The sequence below is a fragment of the Euprymna scolopes genome, chromosome 40 (assembly GCF_053919585.1).
Source record: "Euprymna scolopes isolate OS-2025 chromosome 40, ASM5391958v1, whole genome shotgun sequence".
In the NCBI taxonomy this organism is placed as follows: domain Eukaryota; kingdom Metazoa; phylum Mollusca; class Cephalopoda; order Sepiida; family Sepiolidae; genus Euprymna; species Euprymna scolopes.
In genome coordinates, this window is record NC_136521.1 from 66,859,912 (window position 1) to 66,871,520 (window position 11,609).

Sequence of the window (11,609 nt, forward strand, 5' to 3'; positions counted from 1 at the left end):
CTTTGAATAATTATCTATACGATAGCGTGTGTGTTGTGTGTCACGCCACGCTTACATCTTTCTTCCGAGTGACTGTCGGTTAATTGTTATGAACTTCCATTTTTTATAATAAATAATTTTACCAAGAATTCTTCATACGTTTTGGTTTCAGTTATAGCTGAAGGAACTGAAGGTGGTATATATACGAGGTTAGCCGCGTGGTAGACGTTTAGGCTTCTTATCAAGAGGTGCCGATTTCGAATCTCGCTAGATTCAGCCACTCTGATGAGTCGTGAACGACGAGACACGTGTCAGTGGATAATTATATTTTTAAAATAATATATATGCCGCGCCGCTCCCCATTCAGTGGGTACCAGATTTGTCAAAGGGAAAATTATTCCCAACACACATTTAGGTAAAAATGCACTTTCGTAAATACTTGAATTCATTCAAGAAAGTAGCGCTAACAAAAACAAATAAAACATTATATATATATGCGTAGTTTTGTTGTTGATTTTTTAAACGATATCAAATTTAACGTCTCCACCTTAGAAAGTCGCCCATTTTTTATTTGGACGTATTTTTATTTATTTATTTATTATTTTTTAATATGGATATATTTAACAAAAATAGTAATTAGTAAAAACAGATAAAACGGTAATAAAAAAAATCAAACACACACACACACACACACACACATATATATATACAATTTTAGTTATTCAATAAATTTAAAATATTTTGACGTGAAATGGTTATTCTGAAGTATATATATATATATATATATATATATATATATATATATATATATATATATATATATATATATACTAGACTACCCGTGACCCATTGGATCAGTATGTTATATTAGCTATGGAATTAATGTATGAGCGTGACACTTTTGACATAAAGAAAATAGTTTTTTGTGAAATAACAAAAACATTTCTATGAAAGTATATTAAAATGAAAAAAGAATATAGATAGATTTCTATGAGTTGTTCTGTTTATAATTGTTTATTTTTGAAAAAAAAAACAAAAAAACTCACAGCCATTGGATTATAAGTGGTTTGCCATACTTATAGGTAAATGTGCACTGAACAGATACCATAATACTTAAAGTTAAATTCAAATTTTGATATGTCTTCTAATTTAAACGCAAAAAAAAAAAATAAACAATTGGAAGACTGAAAACGTACACAGTAAAACAATACATTTTATTGTTACGTTGATTATTTATTTGTAATGCAAATAAAAAAAACATTTTTGGGGTTATTTATTTATGTTGCTAGTGTAGAAGAAAATGTATGAATGTTTTTTTTAAGAAAGGTGTGTTAAAAAATGGAGAATAAATTAAAAAAAATGAAGGCAGTGGGTAAATTGCCGGTGTAAAATGCTGTTATGGTTGTCAACGGGTTAGAGTAGATTTATTTGTAAGAAAAGTACGTTAAAATAACTTAAACGTAATACGGAAATGAACGATGTAAAAAAAATGCAGAAAGTATTAACAATTGTTTATTTGGACAATTTAAACGTGAAAAAAAAAAAAACAATTGGGACGCTGAAAATGTACACAGTAAAACAATGTTTTATTGTCGCGTTGATTATTTGTTTATGTACGCATGCACAACCGGAAGTCATAAACCAGATGTTGGGTTACAACACCTGTTACAAAGTCATTTGAGTTTTATAATTAGCTACAATAATTTACAATAATATCAGGGCGTCGCCATTTACACTGAACATCCACTGATCAGCGGCTTGGTTCCCACCAGTTTTGGCAAATAGCAAACAGGATCCTGAAGAGAAGCGTGCGTTCTATCCCAACCATCATCAATGGACCTGAGATCATCTCGTCAGCATCAGACAAGGCCAGACTATTTGCCAAGAACTTTGCAACTAATTCTACCCTAAGCGACGAAGGCCATCAACTCCCTGTATTTCCTCCTATAACAGATAACACGCTATGCAACATACAAATATCTGTGTGTGAGGTCGCCAAGCTAATCAAGAACCTTGATTCCAGTAAAGCAACTGGCCCTGACGGCATTCCAGTTATAGTGCTGAAAAAGCTTCAACCAGAACTTGCCCCCATACTTACAAAACTGTTTAAGCGTTGCCTTAAGGAGAAGTGCTTTTCAACACCCTGGAAAACCTAATCAGTATGCCCTGTATTTAAGAATTCAGGCAAAAAGTCATCTCCCTCTCAGTACAAACCAATAAGTCTCCTGTGTGTCATGAGTAAGTTGTTGGAATCTATATTAAATAAAGAAGTAGTCAACCACCTTAGCAGAAACAACCTTCTTAGTGACATGCAATATGGTTTCCGCTCCGCAAGATCTACAGCAGATGTGCTAACGGTTATATCTCATAGGATTAGTGAATCTCTTGACGAAGGCTTCCTTTCCAGGGCAATTGCTCTTGACATATCGAAGGCCTTCGATAAGGTATGGCATAAGGACCTACTTTACAAGATTTCCAGCTACGGTATAACTGAAAATGTTTTCTCAATCATTAAATCATTTGTCTCCGATAGGTTCATAAGAGTAGTGGTTGATGGACAGAAATCAGAGGCTCACAGTATTAATGCTGGAGTCCCCCAGGGGTCCATCCTGAGCCAGACTCTCTTCCTGATCTACATCAATGATCTCCCAAAACATATACTTAAATCATTCATTGACATCTATGCTGATGACACGACCATCTACGGCAACACATCAAAGGCCGTAAATGACAAGGTTCTCTCTGATCCTTTCTACTCTGATCTTGAGTGCATGGTACAATGGGAGAAGGGGTGGCTGGTCACTTTTAATGCATCCAAAACCAAGCTTCTATCTTACATCATCAATGTTCTGATCCCCATCTGGTATCAATTGAAATGGATGGCTCTCGTCTTGTGGAGGCTCCATGTTTTGACAAGCTTCTGAGTTTAACCTTTATTCCTGATCTGAAATGGAACACATACATCAAATCTGTTGCCAGGGACGCTGGGAAAATGGTGGGATCCTTCTAATGCTCCAGAAGATATCTCACTACTGATGCAATTCTCTATCTGTATAAAAGCCAAGTACGTCCAAGGATGGAATACTGCTGCCACATCTGGGCAGGAGCTGCTAAAAGCAGCCTATCCTGCCTTGAGAGAGTACAAAATAGATTTCATGGCTTAGCGGGGGATGCCCTTTTCTCTTCCCTGCAGCCTCTCTCCCACAGAAGAGACGTTGTGAGCCTGTCTTTGTTTTATTGTTATTTCCATGGCAAGTGCTCGTCTGAGCTCCAATCCCTCTTCCTCCCCTCACTAATCTTTCACAAAAAACACCCGTCTGGCTGAAACTACTGTCATTAATCCCCCCCCCTCTTTATCTGTGCCTAAATCCAAACGTAGATTTCATGAACAAAGGTTATTTCTTAGAAGTGCACGACTGTGGAATTCTCTTCTGTTTGCCTGTTTTCCACCTGACTACAACTTGGATGTCTTCAAGTCCAACATAAACAAATTCCTGACAAACCGCTCTCTTAAGTAAGACACCCTATCAAATCTCCAATACTAATGATTACTATGATACTATCTCATTGATTACTGTACACACAATAACCCTTATCCCCGAGTGGCTTCCGGATCTTGATAAGTGGTGACCTCCATGTAAAAAAAAAAAAAGAATGCCAACATCAATATATTACATGTGAAAGAGTCTGCTGTGGAATTTCAACAGGTCTCACTAGTTGTCTTATTAATTTCGTAGTTTATACTGACAGTAAGGAGAATAGGGTTTGTTTTACAATCTACAGAGGAACGAAAAAGTAATCAAAAAACAAAAATATAACAGATAAATGTTATCAAAGGCAAGATAAGTTACTTTTACTTCTAAATCTATTTTGTTATAATTTTCTGATATTTTAATTGGATTTGTTTTTACAATCCAAAGATTCAACAAATTTGTCAAAAAATCAAATATAACAAATAAATGTTACCAAAGGCAAGGTAAGTTACTCTTCTACCCAACTGGATATGTTTTTAGTGTTTTTATTTAATGTAAAATGTTTAATCGGTTCGAAAAACACATTGTCTTAAGTGCTACATACAAACAAAAAAAAAATGGCCACAATGTCTGTTTACATCTTTGAAGTTTTGACAGCTTAATGTTCACAGGGAACATGAGTTGGAACAGATACATTGAGAGCATTGCCAAGGCTGCTGCAAAGAAGGTGGACTCTCTCTACTGCTAGAAAGCTACTTACACCCGAAAGTATCCTGTACCTCTATGAGGCCACCATTCGCCCATATATGGAATACTGTTGTCATATTTGGGCTGGTGTATCTGCTACTTGTCTCTCGCTCCTTGACAAGGTTCAAAAGAGAGTCACCAACCTGATAGGTCCTGAACTGTCATCTAAGCATCAGCCTCTGTCCCATCAATGAAATGTTGCATTCCTCTGCCTGTTTTTTAGTATTTTAATGTTGAATGCTCTGAAGAACTACAAGGTCTTGTACCCCCTCAACGTAAATACCCCAGACAAACCTGACAAGCAGCTAAATCCCACCTCTTCATAGTAGAGATCCCTAGGTGTAAGAAAGCCTTCTACTTCAGTAGTTTCTTCACCAGAACTGCTAGACTTTGGAACTCCCTTCCAGGATTCTGCTTTCCCAACTGTACTGACATGCAGAAGTTCAAGTGTAATGTGAACAGACATCTTGCTACTCATCTCCCTTCATAATGCCCCTGCAACTTATGTCCCCGATAGTAGCTCCCTACTTCAAAGTGGCACTGTACCTTGTTTGGGGTGAAAATTGAATTAAAAAAAAAAAACTTAAAAATAAAAGAAATAAAACAAAAAAAAAAAAATGGTAGAAATGGTAGAAATGTTATTGGGTGTTTTTCTACCATTATTTTGTTTTATTTTTTATTTTGAAATTTAAATTCACTCTTTAGTCATAATTGTTTCAGTTCCTTGGTTTAGAAATTATATTTTTGTTCTGACAAAAGAAACGAGTAACGCTACGATTTTTATCAGCAAAGTGCGAACAAATTACTGCATCATTGGCCTTCCATAGAAAAAATTATCCACGTTTGATTTCTAAATATATTTTTTTAATTATTCACTATTCAAAAACGGGATCGATTAAAAAAATTTTTGGCCCCCCTTGTCCGTTTGTCCGTTCACCCTTGTTCGTTTGTCCGTTCACCCTTGTCCATTTGTCAGTTTGTCTGTGCGTCCGTCCACACTTTTCTCAATAACTATGCCTAGGAATTTAAAAAAATTTTGCACATTTTGAGTAAAAAAAGTAACAGAACAGATTTTCTGGGAAAACTCCGGTTGCCTCTCTAGGGGTGCCTTTTGGTTAAAATGGATAAAACTGACACTTTTGTGTTTATTAAAAAAAATTGATAGTTTGGGTTTTTATAAAACTTTCTCAAAAGTTGTAACTAACTGATTTCTATATAATTTTTTTATCTATACTTCGCGATAACTCTTGGGTGTGCCCTAGGGGGTCTTTTAGGGCTACTAAAAACACTCCATTTTTGGGACTACTTTACCATATTTGTACAAAATTTTCTGTGTATGTTTATTTAGCAGTTTTGCATGGTGCTGAACTCAAATTATATTAAGGCCTTGAGGACTTTTGGGATTAAATGGCGGGGGACAAATGATGGACTAAGCCATTTCTTTTTTTGCATGAACTCAAATTTACATATGTTAAGGCCTAAAACTTCACTATTTGTTCATTTTCATCAGGATTTGATGTCTCCTGGGAAGTTTTGGGACTACATGGTGGAGGGGCCAAATGCTAAACTTAGTCATTTTTTTTATGCCTCGTTCATTGTGCATGCTTCACTTGTTTCCTATAATTTTAATGCGTTTTAATGCAAGCCCATTATTTATTTTTCATTTTTTATGTTTTAGTTATTTTATGACGTTAAAATTAAACTTCACCAATTTTATTCAGTACTAGCGGGGGTACCCGGCGTTGCCCGAGTGTTTGTTTCCAGGACGGGGGGGGGGGGAGTTTTAAAAAATGTTATGGTAGGTAAGTAGGAAGGATCAAACCCGGAGTCATGAGTAAAAGTAGGAAAATAAAGTGTGAAAAAAAAACAAAAAAAAAAACATCTGCAACGTTAACAGTTCGGCCACCAAGAAAAGTCCATTCCAGTTGTTTAGGAAAAAAAAAAAAAAAACGACTACGGTAGGTCGGTGCGAACGTGAAAATATAATGTGAATTGTCCAGCACGCTAACCACTACGCCACAGAGCACTGCAGCTTAGTTTAGTGATTTTAAATAACTTCACATGAAAGAACTACGAAGCCAAACCGGTGTTCTCTTCTCAACTGTTCCTTGTGAACGATCCCCAAACGGTGTTAAGTGGTCGCAGGGGGAGGAGGAATTTATTAGAGAGAAAATATTTTACCACTTCCATTGATCTTAACCGATTTTGGCCGTGACTTCTCAGCAGAAAAAGTATAGAAATCTAAGATTATCGAGGAATTTGAGAAATAATAAGCCTATAACACACCTCAGATATTGTTCTGCCGTTTGTGCATATTATATTTGCATGAAATATCTTGATTTTTAATCCTATTAATGTCAAAATCAGACGGGAAAAAATGAGTTCATTTTATTTATATAGAGACAAAAGAAAGAATTTTTATATTTAAACCTTGAGTAAAAATTATGATTAGTTATTTTCATTTTACTAGTTTTTACTTGTATTTTTTCTTATGAGTGTCGACAGTTAGTGTCATATCTATCTATCTATTTATCTATCTACCTTAGTGGCCTGGCAAGGCCACAAAGGAGACAACCGGAGCAGCAAAACTAAAGCTGGCCTGCCAGGACAATATATATACAAATATAGGCAAATTTGGACATACATTATTGGTTGGAAAATGCAGTTTCTTTTTTACCAATAAAATTTTAACAATAGAACAGTATAGTATTTTCAAAAAGCTTTCAAATTTTTATGTATATATATATATATATATATATATATATATATATATATATATATATATATATATATATACTTGTTTATTGTTATATAAACATGGTCACATCCTGCTGCTACAAATAGCCACTTGTTTCAATCAAACAACAGATATACTGGCAACTTCTTTAAGATTCCCTTCCTATTAATTCTTACTTTCTCTCTTTCTCTCTTTAACTATATCTCATCATTCTTTCTTTTCCCTTCTAGTCCTTATTCTCTTTATAATAACCATTTATATCTTTTTTCTTTTTCTTCTCCATATTATATATATATATTTTCTCTCTATTTTCTTTCTCTATTTCTTTTTTTCTCTTTTTAATCACTCTCTCTCCATTATAATATTTTAACTTTATTTAAATTGCCCCCTCCCTCTTTACATCTTATAATTAAAGTTCTGTGTTTTAAGTTTTTTAACTCCAACTTTTAAAGAGTTCCTACCTAAAATAAAAATTCATTATTCATTGAACTTTTGAATAGTCAAGTCGCTGCCTGATGATATCTGTTGTTTGATTGAAACAAGTGGCTATTTGTAGCAGCAGGATGTGACCATGTTTATATAACAATAAACAAGTATTATCAGCTCTTTTTATTGAGCACTATCTAACAACCTCGTTGAATTCATTAGTCCATTACTTTTGAATAAAAAAACCCGAGTATATATATATATATATATATATATATATATATATATGAGCAAACAATTAATAAAATATGTTTAAAAACACTTTGAAATGAGTTAAAAACAGATTTAATCTGAAAAGGAAACACTAGATAAATGGATAGTCCTTAATCCGCGGAGTTTCGAAAAAATACTTTCCTTCTCATCAGAGGGAAGGAATTAGCAAAATGCGGGATCAGATTTTGCATGCAGAAGTATTTGATGAAACAACAAGTAAGTCCAAGATCTTACTTGAAAACAAAGAAAGTGAAGCAGAGGGAATATTATGGTGAAGAAAAAGGTGATTACACATGAATGGATAGTCTGGTGGAAGATAAAAAATCCAGTGACGGTAAAATCCAAATGTAAAATTTCAAGAAAGTTAAAAGAATTTCCATTTGTACAAGTAAAATCCAAGGAATATATATATATATATATATATATATATATATATATATATATATATATATTTATATATATATATATATATATATATATTTATATATATATATATACATATATATATATATATATATATATATATACCACCTTACCACCTTTTGACAAATTTATAAGTTCGAAACCTCAGCAACTATGGATCAGAATTTAACAAATGAAGGCTCGTGGGAAAGGTAATGATCTGAATTGTGTACTGGGCTGGGCTTAAGGTCGCACATTAAGAGAATCATCCTTCACCCAGAACGTATTTTTGGCACTTTTCTACTGTCATAAAATATTTCAATCAGTCAATTTTTTCCCTAGTTTTACATATGCATTACAAAATATCTGATATTTCCCCAAAACCACTGGCCTTGATGAAGGGGAGACTGAAACTTGCTGCTATGGTTTCAAATGATCTGAAATAACAGCAAGGGGAGACTTGATTCCAAATATTTCTCATATCTTTGGTTTTCATACATAAATAAATTTCACAATGCATAAGGATTATTTGAGATTGGAGATATTCATAATCATACCTCTTTTCCAAAAGAGGGAAGATATAACATATGAGAAATATTTGGAATCAAGTCTCCCCTTGCTGTTATTTCAGATCAGTTGAAACCATAGCAGCAAGTTTTAGTCTTCTTTCCATCAAGATCAGTGGTTTTGGGGAAAAATATATATATACCATACTATGAGCCATCAGTTTATATCTGTGGGTCAAGGATAGCGGTTGTCTCTAAGTTTGTATACTTGGGTAGCACACTGAGTATGTCTGGTGCCCTGAATGATGAGGTATCGTTACAGATCAGCAGGGCAAGTGATGCCTTCGGAAAGTTGGACGAGCGTTTGTGGAGATGTCATGGAATTTTGCTGCCAACTAAGATTAAGGTTTATGTCGCATGCGTTCTCTCTACTCTTCTCTATGGTTGTGAAACTTTGACAACATACAGGGAGCATTTGAGACGTCTTGAGCGGTTTCACCAGATGTGCCTACGGCGAATCATAGGTGCGGGTTGGCAGATGTATGTCAGTGATGTGGAGGTGCTTGATCGGACCCAATGCATTGAGGCTCACGTTATTAAGCATAGACTGAGATGGAGTGGACATGTGGTGAGGATGTTAGACAGTCGACTTCCCAAACAACTCCTTTATAGCGAGCTCCCTGAGGGAAGACGTTTGGCTCAAAAGTCTTAATTGAGATTTAAGGAGTGTTTAAGATCCAACTTAAAAAAATGTGAGGTTGATGAAAGAACCTGGGAGAGTCTTGCTTTGGATCGCGGAGGGTGGAGAAGGACCTTGCGGGGAGGTGTGGGCAAGTTTGAAGCGGATCGAACTCAGTATGAGCGGCTGAAGCACGATATCTGGAAAGGGAGAGTGAAAGGAGCCGTGGATGGGAGGGGGAGCCAAATTGGTCTGGAGTGTGAGGTGTGCGGAAGAATATGCCTTAGCAGAGCTGGGCTGATGAGTCACCAGTCTACTCATCGGCGCAGCGGGCGACAAAGCAGTCATGAGTTGCCAGAGTTAACCTGTGTCAACTGCGGGCGGATGTACAAAACGACAAGCGGTTTGAAAATGGCATTTGATCCTGCATAGAAAAGAACAGCAAGAACGTGCTGCTAGTGGTGCACATGTCTGTATAATGTTTTTGTGTTTCTATACACCTTTTTGTTGTGCTATATCGAGTGATGGCAATGTTTGAAAGCGAATTTGCTGCCATCATATATATATATATATATATATATATATATATAGGGTGTCCCAATAAAATGTATACAATCTTGAAATTATCTTAACATGCTACATAAATACGCTATATCACATTCCCAAGAGATGTTTAGGAATAAAGAATATCACTTCCAGCAGGGTGGAGCATTTCCCCACTATCATCATGGCGTAAGACCATAGCCTGATAGTCACCTGCGTAATAGATTGTTAGGACAAAGAGGAAGTATCGAGTATTGTCCATACTAATCAGATTTGAACCCCTCTCTCCCAATGAATTTTTTTGGGGGACGGGGGTGGGGGTCATGTTAAACACAGGATTCAAACCACAAAACGAGCTACAATGAATGAGTTGAAAGCAACCATTGAAAGAAGATGCATCAATATACCAATTGAACTGATTAGGAACGTTTTCGATTAAATCAGTGAGTGTCGTTAGCTGTTCATAGATCATAATGGCAAACAATTTGAACACTTTCGATAATTAACTGGTTTCTATATTTGTTCACAGTATTTTGATGTATGAAACTTTTCTTTCTTATAATAAACTAGCCTGGGTGCCCAGCATTTCCCGGGTGTGTTGAGCAAAAAAAAAAAAAAAGAAAAAAAAGTGGTAGTAGGCAGGCAGGCTCAGACCCGTACCGTGAAGGAGGAAAAAAAACATGAAAAAGACAGTGACACCTCCAAACCGGAAGTGGCGAAGGTTTAAATTAAGGCTAGTCAATCGAAAAGAGGGGATGACTTTCGAAAATATTGGCAAAAAAAGCGATCCCTCCCTGTAGAAAAGTGGCTAGTTGAGGGTGAAGGAATTAATGTTTTTAACCAATTTTTTGATATTTGTCGTCCGAAGTGTCGAGCTTCAAAACGATATCTTGTGAAAAAAGTAAAGAAAGAAAACAATTGGTTTATTGGTGGTTGTGGTTTACTTTAGCACGACTCTTTCTCTCTATCCCTATATCTATGTATCTCAAAAACCTCCAATTTCGAGGGTACATTTGTTTTATCTGTGCAGAAAGTATAAATTGTAATAAACATTAAAATAACCAAACGAAGCATTGAATTCATATAAATAAAAAAAAAAACAATTGTTTTGTTGTGGTTTACTTTGGCACGGCTACGATGGTGACGACACTTCTCTTTCTCTCTCTCCCTATCTATTTCTCTTTCTCTCTCTCTCCCTATCTATCTCTCTTTCTCTCTCTCTCTCTCCCTATCTATCTCTCTATCTCTAGATTTCTTTCTGTCTCTCTATCTCTAGCTTTCTATAGCTATATCCATGTATATTATTTTCCGTATTGTCGCACCTGCTTGCTCTTATCGGAAACCTCCAATTTCGGAGGTACATTTGTTTATCTATGCAGAAAGCGTAAATTGTAGTAAACAGTAAGGTAAGTAAACGAAGCATTGAATTCATATAAATAAAAAACAATCCATGTGTTTTTAGCTATAACAATTATAGCGCATTGAGAAAGTGGGCATATTTGTAAAGGTTTAGCATGTTCATTAATTTAATAAGAATGTGTAATCCCGAATTAGCGATTTGTCAGAGGCCAGCCAATGAGAATGGCTGGAAGTTGTAGAGGGAGAAACTATTATTTTTGAATTGTGGAAAGGAAAGGTAACAGTTTGTCTTTAAGTTCATGATCCAGTTATGAAGAGAGACAGGGTAGTATATGAAGCATCAGTATATTTATACCTGGTGTAGATGGTGGTGGTGAGAAGATTTTAGAATTAGAGAGGAAAAATAGTAACTACTTCCTCTAAAGATTGTGATGATGGTGCTCCTAGGATATAATATAGGCTTGTATTATAATGACTAAATATGT